Source organism: Megalops cyprinoides, chromosome 13, assembly GCF_013368585.1.
Source record: "Megalops cyprinoides isolate fMegCyp1 chromosome 13, fMegCyp1.pri, whole genome shotgun sequence".
Taxonomy (NCBI): domain Eukaryota; kingdom Metazoa; phylum Chordata; class Actinopteri; order Elopiformes; family Megalopidae; genus Megalops; species Megalops cyprinoides.
The window spans coordinates 32974537-32990839 of NC_050595.1; the positions used below are offsets into that span (position 1 = coordinate 32974537).

The 16303-nt window shown below is 45.8% G+C and overlaps 1 long non-coding RNA gene across 1 annotated transcript; it reads left to right on the forward strand.

The window, feature by feature from the left end:
* Positions 1-1818: 1818 nt before the first annotated feature.
* On the forward strand, positions 1819-8853 carry LOC118787674. The gene is made up of 3 exons (XR_005005389.1): positions 1819-2113; positions 3260-3326; positions 8820-8853. It is a non-coding gene; the product is annotated as an uncharacterized LOC118787674 (long non-coding RNA).
* Positions 8854-16303: the final 7450 nt, after the last annotated feature.

Consider the following 16303-nt stretch of genomic DNA (forward strand, 5'->3'; position numbering starts at 1 on the left):
ATTTCTTATAGAATATAAGAAGTTGATAACTGCTTTGAAGTTTGAGGGTTCGTTTGTAAATAATCATATTCGCTGCCTGCTTGTGTCGTCTGATGACGTCCTTTGCAGTTCGGTCGCTTGCGGTTAAACTGTTTCTGGTTCGGCAGATAAATAGAGATACTTGAGGCACAATTGAAACATAAGCTACTGTGAAGCATCTTAAAGGCAATGCCGTAAGTTTAATTATCTGACATGTTGTCTGAACATATATTAGTAACGATTTAGTTAAGAACGATGTCTGATAAGTGATCTTAGTAGTAGCGATTTGTTTATCATACAGTTAATGGCAATGCTGGTAGCCACGGTAACTGCTATGGTACAAAACGGCAATATAGGCTATATATTCGTTTTACAGCTAGGTACAATAGTGTTTAGTCAAGGACACAGACTTTGAATATTTTTGTATTGGTTTTTATTTACAGTTTTCACTGAATATTTTTGTACTGTTTTTATTTACAGTTTGCATTGTATGCTGCATGTATGAGGAAATGTCAAAGTAAACGATCAATCTTACTACAACTCCCTCTTCATTGGCAATGGTTTAACTTGGTGTTAGAGTTTCGACACACTGCACGAGAACACTATAAACACTAAAAATATTTTACCATGTGTATACGTTATTTCTTTTTACCGATGTTGAACATTAGAAAGCTTTCACTTGCATGTTCCTACACTGGTTAAGTAAGCGTTTTCTTTCTTTCATATGAATGTCGTTAAATATTCTCTCAAGTTGTAACAGTGGAGTTACAAGCTAATCTTCTCATTCAACAAACGTTCAAAAATGTATGCACTAATATTCATCTGACTACAGTCAAACCCGTTATTGCTTTTAACTCAATATCATTTACTTACTAAACAAACCACCAGTGGACTACTGCCTTGTCCATGTAGTGCATTCATACACCTTAGCTTTCACCCCAGAATTTCAACTACATACCCAGATAGCAAGCATACCTTGGCCCGACGTTGGAACAACGGCTTGACAAAGGTTGGCATGACGTTGATTACTGACTTTGGGTCAACGTCATTTTGGCCGTCGGGGTAACATTGTTTCTACGTTGGACATCGACTTATCTGCATTACGTCACAATCCAACCATGCAGCTTGTGTCTGGTTGGCAAGACGTTGGCTTATAACCAATTGCCGACGTCTTTTATTTTTTTGTTTTCAATTCGATGCCCAGACAATATTGTTGAGTCTACAATGTAGACTACGCAAATCAATAATGAACAGGTCATCATGACATGTTATCATGTGCAATGGCTAATTTTTCGAGACATGCCTATTCGTGAGCTGTAAGGTCTGTACCAACATAATAGGGCTATGGCATAACAAGAAAATTATTGCTGATAACCAATTTATTCACTGATAAACATGTCTTAACCAATTGAGACAGATAACAAGTTGTTATAGATATTATCAATATTTATTGAAGTGTATAAACAGATGAATGGATGAATAAATAAATGAATACATAGAGAGAGAGAGAGAGAGAGAGAGAGAGAGAGAGAGAGAGAGAGAGAGAGAGAGAGAAAGAAAGAAAGAAAGAAAGAAATACGATCAGTGTAAAAGTTTGCTTGTCAGCGCTTGAGTCAATGATCACACGAAAGTACACCTCGACTGTAGTTTAATCGTACAACAGCTTAACTGGCGCCAGATACATATCAGAATAGAGTTGGGAACAACAGAGCATTCTGATTGGACAGTGAGACCTGCGTACGGTGGCTGGTTGCAAACAAACAATGCAGATAATCATTTACCAAATGATCTACAATCAGTTATGTCATCAGGACCGGATCCTAGTTCCTGAGAAAATACAAAAATACGTTAGATCAATGTATAGGCTATAGGCTACATATTTAAAGACCAATGGAAAAGAATTGCATGTAGGCTGTTTGCCATTTGTGCTCGCATTTCTTTACCCTTCTTACTCGGAATCGCTTGAACTGAAATAAACCGGCGTTTCACCACCTGTGGAGAAAAGGAGATACACAACCATTTAGTGACAGATCGAGCGCCAGGCACGTTACGTGAGCACATTCCCGTTCAAGAGGATATCACTGCAAACTATGAGGTAAGAAAGTTTTTAATTGTTTAGTTATTAATTGTTTAATTTCCGCCGACCATTAGGCCTGCAATGTTCAAACTGGTTATGCAGTATGAAAATGCATTTGAATTTTGATGCCTTTGCTCCACAGACTTGTCTTTGTAAACGAAATGTTACTGCAAGTATTGACGTGGCAAATGTAAATGCAATTAAATGAATTTTCATTTTAATTTCGAAGCAAAATGATTCAAATTAATTTGAGGATTGCATTGCACTTTGTATATTTCCTTGGTAGTATATATTGCATTGCCAATTGCAAAATGCAATTTTCATATTCCTTAGTATTGCGAAATGCATGTGACACCTAATGCATGAACCACGTGACATAATTAGGTCAGTTTGGATTTTCCTATGTAAGGAATAGCATAGCCTATCGCTCATGGTGCCCGTTTGAGTGTGACATTTGGTAACTACGAGGTAAGGCTGTATAGTTTAATTTAACATCATCTAATTAATATGCTTAGAAGGCAGGTACTTAAACTTATTTATTTATTTATTGTAAACAAATTTCGACATAGACTGGCCTACTACGCTTTCATCGACATAGCTAAGAATGTTGCCTAGCTCTTCCTGTTTTTTTTACACTAAATTGTCAGTCCCAGTTGATAGCAGCGACATGTTTTTCCAGTTCTAAGCACCCAGAGCTTGGGGTTAGGCGGACAAAGCGCTAGGTGGACACAGGCCCTTAAAACCATGCATTTACATTTTACATTTACATTTATTCATTTAGCAGATGCTGTTATCCAAAGCGACGTACAAATGCTCTGTATATACCATGCTCTGTATATTAAGACCTAAGCATAATAATGATGTAAATGTGTAATTTTGTTTAAGTGGCACGATCGTGGGGGTTGGGTCTCGGATTGAATCAGGTTTGCTTTAGGGGGTCCCTTGCTGAGAAAGGTTGGGAACCCCTGACCTAGATAATAGCCTTATAAATCCACTGTGAAAAGAGATTGATGATTATCTACTTGTTTGTCAGTTATACACTTTCATGTGCAATATGTTACTTTCTCATATGACTTTCCCCCCTATTCAGGGCTGTGACATACCTCCCTGCTGTCTCTCAGCTCTCCTTTTTCTCCCTCCATGCCTGTCACCACTGTACTTCAGCCAGCTCTTTATGTGGGCCTCACACTCACTGGCGCTGACGTTCTGCGAAGTGGCCACACCTGAACAGGTAACAGTTCTTGAGCATTGAGAATATTATGCAATAACTGCAGGAGAATTGAAAAGTGTCTTGTCTGTTAGGTAGACTGTCTTTTCTACAATTATAATGACAGCAATGCAGTGACTTATTCAAACACCTCTTATCACAGTAGTTATTTTCAAGGCTGTGAAAGCCTTCTTGTGTCCTTGCCCAAGCCAGTTGAACTGGGTAGCACAGTTGTCGGTTAAGACATGGCGCATGATCCTCCTTACAGTGTCACCTGTATTCAGCCCTCCAAGGGTTGCAAGGTATGATGCCTACAGATAAGAAGAGAGATGTCCTTTAAAAATTTTTTTTTACAAAATGTTAATTGTTGAGGATGCATGATATACACAACTGGTCAAACTTTGGAAACCACTAAAATAGTGGGTGATTCCAAACTTTTGACCAGTAGTGTAGATAGAGAATAGTTCAGAATAGCTTGTTGTGCTTCCATTGTGATCACATCATATGTGCATCACCATAAACAGAAGCAGAGAGTATGCATCGCCAACACTGTCTCCTACTGGAACCCCCCTTGTATTCAGACTGAGTGGAACAACAAATGACAGAGACAATTGGCAAGCAGGGAGGCAGGCGTGCTCAACCCCAGCATTTCAGAGTCTTTAGGTGTGAGAAAAAGCAGAGACTTAAACCAAAAAACGCACTCTCAAGTTTATGAACTTCTTAATTTACTTTGTTGGAAGCGTGCCAAATTGACGGATGCGTTTTGCCCCTGAACCATCTTCATCTGAGTGGACTATGGAGTAGACACTGAAAATGGTTCAGGGTCAAAAAGCATTCATTTTTTTCCGGTATAGACACGACAGGCAACCAAGAAGTAGATGAGAGTGTCAGGGCTCCGCCCCCTTAGCCGCGGTGTTCTCGTTCGTTTCCCCTGTGTTTTAGCCCCGCCCCGCTGCCTGTCTGCTCACCTGTATTCCATCACCTCGTCATCCCTGCCCTATATCTCCTCTGCGTGTCCCTGTCTGTTTGCTTGTTCGTTGCAGTGAGTTTTTTCCTGTCTCGTCCCCGCTCTAGCTAACCTGACGTTTTTGACCACTGTTCTCGGATTTCTGCCTGATTCTCGACTTCGCCCTTCGCCTGCCGTTTTGGTTCCGTCTGCCCGATTCTTGACCACCTGGTTACCGACTCTGCCTGCCCCGACTCCTGATCCTGGATCTGCCCCCGGACTGCCTTCCCGTGTCTCTGAACCCTGCCTGCCCCTGGACTACGAACTGCCTGACGATTTCCAATAAACGCTTGATTTCGCTTACCCGGTGGTCCGCGCTTGTGTCCCGATCCCCGTTCCTGACAGAACGAACAAGCCAGTATGGACCCAGCGGACCTACCGCAGCTGAGGACGGCCCTGGAGCTCCAGGGAGCGCTGCTGGGGGGACACCAGAACCAGCTGGATTCCATCAGCCGGTCCTTGGAGGGTTTCGCTACCAGCCTCGCCGAGGTCTCGGCGCGGCTGCAACAATTGCAGCTCAACCAAGAAAGCCAACCCTTTCAGCCAGCAGCTGCCTACCCACCGGCTCCGCCGGCGGCTGCCTACCCACCGGCTCCGCCAGCCCCTCCCGGCCGGGAGCCTCGGCTGCCGCTCCCTTCTGCCACTCGTATGCCGGTTTCGCCGACGAGATGAGAAGGGTGTTTGACCGTTCCAGGCAGGGCCGCGAGGCAGCGAGAGAGATGCTGCAGGCTCGCCAGGGGCGTCGGTCGGTGTCAGATTTCGCGATCGACTTCCGCACCCTGGCCGCCACCAGCGGATGGAACGCGGAGGCCCAGTTCGACGCCTTCCTCCACGGTCTCGCGGAGCCCATTAAGGACGAGCTGGCCACTCGAGAGCTGCCTGCCAGCTTCGAGGCCCTGGTGGACCTGGCTATCCGTGTGGACCAGCGCCTCTCGCAAAGACGCAGGGAGAAAGCATCCAGCAGCCTGCCCGGTCTCGTCCGTGAGCAACCCCTCCCGATGGCGGCCAGGGGTCCTGCACCACCATCCCCGGGAACCACCGAGCCCATGCAGGTCGACCGCACCCGCCTGTCTCCCGCGGAGCGCCAACGGAGGCTCAGCACCCAGTCCTGCCTATACTGCGGGCAGTCCGGCCACTTTGTGGCGAACTGCCCGGCCAAGGGCCAGCGGTCACCCGCAGCAGGGGGATTACAGGTGAGTGTAACCCCGCTGCGTCACTTTCCTCAGACCCGTCCCCTGTTCTCTGCCACCCTGCTCGTCGAAGGTCAGAGCCACGCCGTGCCCGTCCTTACCCAGCCCGATCCCGCTCGTCAGTACGTGGTGGAGGTGGATGCTTCGGATGTGGGAGTGGGGGCGGTCCTGTCTCAGCGCTCGTCCGCCGACAACAAGCTCCACCCCTGCGCCTACTTCTCTCACCGCCTTACGCCCACCGAGCGTAACTATGACATCGGCGACCGGGAACTGCTAGCCATCAAGCTGGCGCTCGAGGCACTGGCTAGAGGGGGCGAGTGTTCCGTTTTTGGTTTGGACTGATCACAAGAATCTCGAGTACGTCCGATCAGCTAAACGCCTCAACCCCCGACAAGCCCGCTGGTCCCTTTTTTTCTCCCGTTTTGATTTCACCCTGTCCTATCGACCCGGCTCTAAGAACGGTAAACCTGACGCCCTCTCGCGCCAGCACGCCCCTGCCGGGGACTCCCAGGAACCCAGCACAATCCTGCCAGCCCGATGCGTTGTCGCAGCGGCGCTGTGGGACGTCGAAGCCGCCGTCCGCACCGCCCTCCAGAACGAACCGGGTCCCAGCTCCTGTCCCCCTAACCGCCTCTTTGTTCCCCAGCCTGTCCGTTCTCAGGTCCTGCAGTGGGGGCATTCATCCAGGCTCGCTGGCCACCCTGGAGCCCGGCGCACAGCGGCGTTCATTAGCTAGCGGTTTTGGTGGCCCACTTTGGCGGAGGATATCCGGAGCTTCACCGCCGCCTGCTCCGTCTGCGCCCAGAGCAAGACCTCCACCCGACCCCCCGCCGGTCTGCTACAACCCCTGTCTGTCCCCAGACGACCCTGGTCCCATATCGCCCTGGACTTCGTTACTGGCCTGCCACCATCTGACGGTAACACCGCCATCCTCACCGTCGTGGATCGGTTCTCTAAAGCCGTGCACTTCGTCCCCTTACCCAAACTGCCATCCGCCAGGGAGACCGCTCGGCTGCTCGTTAGCCATGTATTCCGACTGCACGGCCTGCCCTCCGATGTGGTGTCCGACCGAGGGCCCCAGTTTACGTCGAACTTTTGGAGGGCATTTTGCAAACTACTGGGGGCCACCGTCAGTCTGTCCTCTGGTTTTCACCCCCAATCCAACGGCCAGACCGAGCGGGCCAATCAGCAGCTAGAGACGGTGCTACGGTGCCTGACATCTCGGGAGCCGTCTGCGTGGAGTCAGCACCTCCCCTGGGTCGAGTACGCCGTCAACTCCCTTCCCTCTGCTTCCACGGGGCTGTCGCCCTTCCAGTGCTGTGTAGGCTATCAACCTCCCCTATTCCCGGCCCAGGAGGAGGAGGTGGGGGTCCCCTCGGCAACGGCGTTTGTGCAGCGCTGCCATCGCACCTGGAGACGCGCGCGCACCACCCTGCTCCGCTCCTCGGCTCGGGCTAAGCGGTTTGCTGACCGCCACCGCTCCAAGGCACCCCGTTATCGCCAGGGCCAGCGGGTGTGGCTCTCCACCCGGGACCTTCCCCTCAAGGTGGACTCCCGCAAGCTGGCTCCCCGCTTCATCGGCCCCTTTCCCATCGCCAGAGTGATCAGCCCCACGGCTGTCCGACTGAAGCTCCCGCTCTCCCTTCGCCGTGTGCACCCCACCTTCCACGTCTCTAAGATTAAGCCCGTTGTCCGCAGTCCTCTCTCCCCTGCCCCCCGGGCTCCTCCGCCGCCCCGCCTGATCGACGGTGCGGTGGCTCACACCGTGCGCCGCCTGCTTAGGGTTCGGCGTCGGGGGCGCGGTCTGCAATACCTGGTGGACTGGGAGGGGTATGGTCCCGAGGAGAGGAGCTGGGTGCCTGCAAGGGACATCCTGGACCCGGCCCTGATCCGGGATTTCCACCGCCGACACCCTGGCGAACCCGCTGTGACGCCCGGTGGCGTCCGTAGGAGGGGGGTACTGTCAGGGCTCCGCCCCCTTAGCCGCGGTGTTCTCGTTCGTTTCCCCTGTGTTTTAGCCCCGCCCCGCTGCCTGTCTGCTCACCTGTATTCCATCACCTCGTCATCCCTGCCCTATATCTCCTCTGCGTGTCCCTGTCTGTTTGCTTGTTCGTTGCAGTGAGTTTTTTCCTGTCTCGTCCCCGCTCTAGCTAACCTGACGTTTTTGACCACTGTTCTCGGATTCCTGCCTGATTCTCGACTTCGCCCTTCGCCTGCCGTTTTGGTTCCGTCTGCCCGATTCTTGACCACCTGGTTACCGACTCTGCCTGCCCCGACTCCTGATCCTGGATCTGCCCCCGGACTGCCTTCCCGTGTCTCTGAACCCTGCCTGCCCCTGGACTACGAACTGCCTGACGATTTCCAATAAACGCTTGATTTCGCTTACCCGGTGGTCCGCGCTTGTGTCCCGATCCCCGTTCCTGACAGAGAGTGTTAGTGAGCTAGTGAGAAGTTAATGACAAATTAAGAACATTAACCATACCAGGGCTTTCTCCTGTGCTTTTTCCTTTAATATTTCCTCCACCCTCCTCAAGTCCTCTTCATTCTCTATAGGGAATCTGAATTCCTCGGATAGACTTGATGCTCTCTGCACTGGCTGTTTTTTGGCCAGTGCTTGGAGGAGGAGGGTGTTCTGACACACTTGCGCCTTTATCTCCTCCAAGGCCCTCAAAATCATTTGGTCGCGCTCTGTAGGTAAGAACAAGTAGGTTTTATAGAACAATAGAAATGTTTCACATTACTTACCAGTAATTCTGTTGTGACTTCGATATTCATGTTTAACATCTCAGAGATTCTCAGTTCTGTTGCTGATCAGCAAAAGGTTTGGTACCAAATTGGGTTGCATCAGGCTGCACATGGGAGGCAGTGGGAGGGGTCATGCGAGGCAGAGGTGAAAAAACTGGGGGAGGCTGGAGCACACGTTGTGGCTGCGAAGTGGAGGCAGGCTTAGTGATGGCAGTCCTGAAATGATGTAGGGCTTCAGACTGCTCCATCACTTTGGCAGAGGCCCTGCAGTATGACAACAAGACTGTATAAACTACAATGAACAATGTTAGACTTGGTTCAGGTCTTGTGTGCATGTACTGTACAGTTTTTACATTCTAGCTCTTTTTCCACCCTCATCCTCAGAAGTGAGGGAGTCCCTTTTAGTGGCCCTCACTAGTTTTTTCCTTGCCGCTTCATAAGAATCTGTATTTGAGAAAAACATTAGCTGAACAAGTTACCATATTGTAGCATGTTTGGAAATGCAATGGCACTATGATGACTCAAACTCTCTCTCTCTCTCTCTCTCTCTATCTGTGTGCGTGTTTGTGTTTACAGGAGGGTCTCATCATATTTCTTCAGCACCCTGACAAAATACTCCATGTCTCATCAGGGTCCTCCTGGTTTTGCACAGCCGCCTTGGCCCTTTGTGTGTTTTTATATGGTGGCCAGAATGACACCGTTTGGTCAACACTCAGTCAGGAAGTAGGCACCACTTCCACCTCATTTTTTCTGTAAAAACTACTATTGCAAACATGCCTTAAGAGAAAAGGAGACTCTTAATGATGAGAACTGATTGTAATTTACAATTAATTGAATTGATGATTCATGATTGAATAAGTAAGTGCATAAGTACTAGAGAGCTACTATGTGTGGTTCAGACGGTATGTTACAAGTCCATCTTAGCAATACTCACGGCTAGCTAGCTAGCTGTTATCCGTTAGCCAAAAAAAAAAAAAAAACGACTACAATTCATATCTTAGCTTAGCTTATGTTAGCTTAGTTTACTGGTATTTTTAAAGTAGGCAATAACTGTTACCTCACCTGGACTGAATGTCGACCAAAGACAAAGCAATTGGTAGCCTGACTGTAATTGCCCTTGATTCCTTGATTAATCACCAAAGTCTGCAGTTGATATCGTTAGATAAAAGTCAGTTGATCTTAGATTCTTTTATGGATTTAAAAATGAGAGGCCGCAGAAGTGTACCGTTGATATTTTCTATTGTTATATCATATTCTTAACACATTCTTTTCTTAGGATTTCCCCGTAATCTCTGTGTTTCTATCTTTCTCTCACTGGTGACTCCAGGTGCAGTCTGCAGCTCAGGATGAGATGTTTCACCATGGCCTCAGTGGAGTGCTACCGTGAAAGTTGTGTTACTCACTCAAATAATCACAGCATTGTTAGAGGATCCGTGTGCTCCTTCTTGCAGTGGAGTCTTCTGGTGCTAAATGCCAATAAATTGTGTGCATGGAAACCTTGGGTTTGTGTTATGCTTGTTTCAGCAACAGACTTATATTTACATTTAGCTTTATTTATAAAGGTCAAAATGAATAAAATAAGATTAATAAAATAAACCAAGTAAACGATTACACCCATACAGGGAAAAGACAGCTAAAAACACTTCTAGTAGCCTATCATAATCTTACAAACGGTGCAGGATTGCCCTGTGATCTTTTAATACCTGATGTGTCTTGCTAATTGCGTTGAATGAAAGTAGGACCATACATTTTAGGGAATGTAACGTGTCTCCAGTTCCACACTCGTAGCCTTAAACACATAGAAATCATATATTTTTATTCTGGTATCTGGTATTTTTTGTGACGTTGAACCACCGTCGCAACAACTGTTAATTAACGATAGTGAGTATGCTGCCGAACTTGACCACAGGCCAACGTTCGATTTACTATCAGTGGGGCGACCGAAGTTATTGTGACGGTGGTTCAATGTTGGAATTCCGCTTCCAACACTGCCAACCAATACCAACGTCGGGCCAACGTATGCTTGCTATCTGGGTATATGTAAACATGAAGTTGATTATCACTTGCATAACTACAGTGCCGGCCCGACGCATGAGCGAACTAAACGCCTGCTTAGGGCCCCCGTGGCCACCAGAGGGCCCCCAAGAGCGCTTGAAATATTTATTTATTTATTTATTGTGATATATTATGTCAGTTGTAATCATACAAAAATGCACTATTATGTTAACGGGCTGGCTAGCTAATACTACTCGTTTAATCAATTCCCGCTGCCTCTGTCACAGAGCTGGTGTCAGTTCATGCACATGCGCACTGTAACGGACGGTATTTTGATGCAAACACCCCCGTAGCCAATAAATGAGGTCGCCTGGTCTGGTCTGGCCTTGTGCATTTGGGGGCCCGTTTCAATACTTAATATTACCCCCATAAAACATAAACATAAAAGAGCAGAAAAAATTGAGGATTCCAGTTGGTTTATATCAATGATATATTTATACAGTCTCTTAAATTAACAGCAAAACCGATGAACGAACATTGAATGAAACAGAACTATAATAAGAGTAAACACTCCTGATAGGACAGCCGCAACAAGACGCATATTTTAGCACCACGGGCAGATCATCCAGATGTGCCTGGAGAGCGAAAAGGGAGACAGACAGACAGACAGTGTAAAACAAGAAGGGAGAAATTACTATTGTGATTCGCCACAGCGCATGTCACGGTGCGCCTATTCACTGTACACAATGAATGAAATAAGTAGTTTATTTTATTGATAATATTGGGGCGCTAACTTTATTTCTGTTTTAGAAGGCTTACTAGAGGGCAGGCGTAGATTCAGCTTGAGAGAGTCATGAGATTGCCAGTTGCATCTGATAGTTGGAGGGATAAGAACAACGAGAGCCTACCAGCAGTGAGTAACATTTATGGTCACTCTAGATAATATTAACGTTTCATATTTACCATGTTCACATATCTGTTGAACCGATCTGTTCACTACCTGTGGGACAGCAGCGCTTCCGAATGACATTTTGTATCAGCTAAACATTATCAAGCGAGCTAGTTGATTAGCTAGCATTAGCAAATGTAATCTAATGTTAGCTAGCTAGACTGTTATCAAACACTAAAAATAATACTGCATTGTATGGTTTATTAATTGACAAAAAATGATTCAGAAAGAGCCTGCCTAAAAGTTTTAGAAAAACTGTGTTTGCTGAGGAAAGAATGGGAGAGAGAGTGGTTGCAGGGAGGGCGTAGCTCTGTTGCCAAGCAACAGTGAGGCAACTGTCACGCATCTCTGAAACTGCTAGCTAGCTTGTAACGTTAACCAAACTATAACAACCTCATCAGTAATCACAAGCGCAGCACTGGCTGGTGCTCTGCTTCTTGCCAATGTGATTTCATCTTACAGCACTGGCTAGCCTCATAATTCGACAGCTTTGAAAATTAACGTTACCTGTGCAATGTGGTCCAACAGGGTTACTATATGTTGCTATATCAACTAACTTACAGTACTCAAGGTTAGCTAGCTGGCTAGCTAACGTAAGTCACCTCAGGCTGCTGTCTTTTTTAACCCATTCATGTCCATAACAGAAACATCTTTGCTCACAAGAAGGGACTAGCCCACCGATTTTACAGGAGTGATTCAAAATGCTTTAAAAGTGAGTTGGTGGTAAGAAGGCATGTTTGTTTTGCCTACATTTTTGGTAGACAATAGCCTATAAGAGTTACGAATTTTCATGGGGAAAAAAAGTTTAAAAAAGTACAAATGTATAGCTATAAAATAAACCCGCTCTACTTATGCTTCTGGACCTCAGTTAAAAGTTTGCCCTGGCTACGGCCCATCATGCAAGCACAGTCAGTCAGACTAACATTAGGTTACAGTCCGTGCAAATGATCAAGCATTGACAATAGTCAATAGTATTGGCGGTGCCGAGGTGATGGGGGGCCCCCAAATCAAATTCTGCTTAGGGCCCCATAAAGGCTTGGGCCAGCCCTGCCCTGTCCCTATACTCAGGCTGCAACAATATCTGTCCCTGTCAGTGCAGGCTTAACGATGCTGCAGAGTGAATCTGCACGATGGATGCAGAGCAGGGTCAGTGTGCCGAAAAATGAATTTCTTTCACTGAGGTGAAACTTGGACAAGACCCTGAGGAGTTCAGTAAATTCCTGTTGGATAGCTGTCATGTTTTCTTTGTCCATTTGTCTTACAATCTGAGAGGTTAAATTGGGAAATTGTATTGTACTGCTTATACTGTAATGTCATGCAGTGCCATCCTGTCTTTTAGTTTTTGTTAGTTCAAGACCATTGAGTTGACATAAATTCAGCAATTACCAAGTGAAGCATCTAATCTTCACATATGTACAACATGTTGATATACCCTAGGAAGTAGCTGTGAGCAGTATTTCCCCCAATCTGGTTAGCAACATGGGTGATGCAAAAAGAACTAAAAACCTTGTCTATTTTATGAGCACCACAACAGCTGTGTCTCTGATATTCTCTATTTCTGGAGGCTATGAATTTTAGTTAGAAGTTAAGCTTTGTCAGGAAGATGAAGGTCTCCACTACAATAAATCTCAAATCCTTTTCATCATTCTGCTGAGGCTTACTTATGACTATTTAGGTAATTACACACTGGTTTAACATACCCAGTTATTGCAAATAAGATAGCATTATACAGCCAAAGATTCAGGGGGAAAAGATATAAAAATAAGGAGTCATATGATTTGCTGCACCTTAATTTGGGATTGAAACTCATGTACAAAGCAATTTCTGTCTGGCTGATTGATGCATGCTTCACTTCAATCAGAACTACATCAGACGGGCTTTTACATAGTTTTCTTTATAGTGTCCTATTTCAGCTATGACAAATGTGGCATTGTGTCAGGATTTGGCTTGTCCTTGGCCTCAGGACAATTGGGAGATACGGCTCCATGGGTCACCGTATTCAGGGTTTTGGGGATAGTGGCAATACTGACCCATCATGATTTTTTTTAAATAACTGTCCTGTGAGACATGTGTGGAAGCTGTCATGATGCAGCACATGAACTGCCACTTGCTTTCCTGGTAAGCTGCTCCACTTTATCTGATAAGAGATGTACAGATGAAGGAGGAGATGCACCTCAATGCAAACAGGTGTGTTTTCAAAGGGCTTCACTGAAGGCTCTGTCACCTCTGGGCTCCGCTGCTGTTGCTGCTGTTGAGTTTGCATCAGGGCCTGCCGCCGGATGAGGATTTTGCCGTCCAGCCGCCCACTGGTACTTCACATGCAGCTTTCTCTGCGGAATGCAGCTAAAAATGGAACCAGGTTTCCATGGTGAAGCAAACTGGAGGTTCCTGCACAGGACCCCTGTTTAATTTCAGCTTCATTTACTTACCCTTGCACTTAGCATGCCTGTCGTCTCTCTTCTTGGTACATGCTGGTGTCATTTTCTCCTCCTGGTGTCTGGTGTAGATTTTGTTGCTTTTGCCTTCTTTCACACGGAGAGAAGGTTTTTTTTTCTGCTAAATAAGTTGTGCACTGCTCTGCTTTCCTAGCGACTGTGTCAACAAAAAGGCAGAGGAAGTGGATGAAGAGGAGTCACAGTCACCAAAGAGTGCATGTACAGAGCAGTAGGGAACCCTTTTCAGGCTTGGCCTTCCCAGGGGGCACTCTGGGGGTGGGACTGAGGCCAGAGGTTAGATGTATGGCACTGCTTGACTAAAGATGTACTCACACCAGGCAATCCATACCGTGCCCGAGCACGTTTGACACCCAAAGTCTGGTTCGTTTGACTAGTGTGATCGCTCCGTACCGGTACGCATCAGTGTGATCGCTAACTCGAACAATACGTCAATGATGCGACTGTACCATTTAACAAATATATTTGTTATAACAACAGTTAGCTGGATATCTATTAGTTACACGCCCAGTCATAATAATTCCTTTAAACCATCATTTGATTAGCCAGCTGACTTCCTTAAATATAACAAGCTGGCTACCTCCAAAATTCAATTGGTTAGTTCTGTAGATCTATACCTAAAAATAACTCTGTGGATCCCCTGCTTGATTACTAGCGAGTGAAATAAAACTAACCATACTTTACGTGGCGATGTAAGCATTGCTGTTGTCAGGGGCTTAGAGTATCACAAAGGAAGCAGCCAACCTGTTTAAGTAAGATTGTCTTCAACAATCGTTCAGATAGGTAGCCTGTTAGCTAACTAGCTATGTTTGTCAAATCTACCGCTAGATAGCTAACATTAGCTCCCCAGCCAGTTAGCATCAATTATGCAACGCAGCAATTGTGCTGCACGTACACTATAAGGACAAAAGTATTCGGACACCTCACCATTACACCAACAGGGACTGTAATGACATTGTATTCAAATATATGCTTTTATATGGAGTTGGTCTCCCTTTTGCAGCTATAACAGCTTCCACTCTTCTTGAGCATCTCCACTTGCCTGCAATCAAAGCCTGCAATCAAAACAGTTCACCATCTATCTCTGTCTAAATACAAATGGATAGCCTCCTTTTCCCAACTCTATTGCACTGGAAGTGTTTTAATTAAGATTTTACACAGAGACAACACACTTTCAATGCATTTCCTAAATCAAGCTTGAGATTGCTAGAAAAAGTCAACCAAGGAGCAAAATAAACATGGTTACAAAAGGTGAGTTTTTAAATATGGAACAGAAGGCCATCTGTAGGAACTTCCTCCTTCGCAAGCAAAAGAAGTGGTGATCATTAGCCTGATGAAGAACACAAAATCTTCCTTCAGAAACCATTGACAGTGGTGTTTAAAACTGTGAATGCTTGTGAATCAAATTTTGTTCTTGTTATCACTGCTGATAAATTATGGCTGCACAAGTAAGGAATTATTGTGCTTGGTGTGTTGAAAAAAGTGTAATGAAATTCCTTCTGTCAACTTACATGAATACAATTAGAGCTAAGTGCAAGGGGTAAAGAGCCAGTGGAAAATTACTGAAAATACACTATATGGACAAAAGTATTCGGACGCCTGACCATTACACCAACAGGGACTGTAATGACATTGTATTCAAATACATATACTTGGTATATGTATTTGGTCACCCTTTTGCAGCTATAACAGCTTCCACTCTTCTTGGAAGGCTTTCCACAAGATTTTTGAGTGTTTCTGTGGGAATTTGTGCCCATTCATTCTGTAGAGCATTTATGAGGTCAGGCACTGACGTTGGATGAGAAGGCCTGGCTCGTAATCTCCGTTCCAGTTCATCCCAAAGGTGTTCGATGGGGTTGAGGTCAGGGCTCTGTGCGGGCCAGTCAAGTTCTTCAACACCGAACTCATCAAACCATGTCTTTATAGTCCTTGCTTTGTGCACTGGGGCACGGTCATGTTGGAATAGAAAAGGGCCTTCCCCAAACTGTTGCCACAAAGTTGGAAGCATTAGCATTGTCCAAAATGTCTTGGTATGCTGAAGCATTAAGATTGCCCTTCACTGGAGATAAGGGGCCACACCTGTTTTTCAGGGTTTGGAAAACACTTTTGTCCATATAGTGTATATAGCTATTCTAGCATAGCAAATAGAGCAGACAGCATTAGGCCTAAGTCCATTTTTAAACCTCCTTAACTTTACCTCTGCTTTTTTACACACACACACACACACACACACACACACACACAGCCCTATAGACAGACAGGCAGAGAGATAGATAGATACATAGATAGATATTGTCATTGATTGTACTATTCGCAGTTGTAAGGATAAATACACCTAGGCCTATTAATCTGATAATTTAACTATGAAGTTCATTAACTTTCAATAATAAATGGTAACATAAAACCAATAGTGTGAAATTTTAGATTGCCCATCCCCACCCCTGCTGCATTGTATCTGCATTAAGGCTACTTACCAGAGAAAGTTGTCAGTGCAACGGAAATTGGTCATCTTCATTTCATGTCGACATCTCCGACATTTTATTTTGGATTTGAATGGGCCTTTCTTCTGGAGCCACACAATTAACTTTAACACTGACTTTTCAGTTTCATTCACATAAAGTTTTTTAATGAGTTGCTCATGCAAACCCATCTTTCCGTACAAT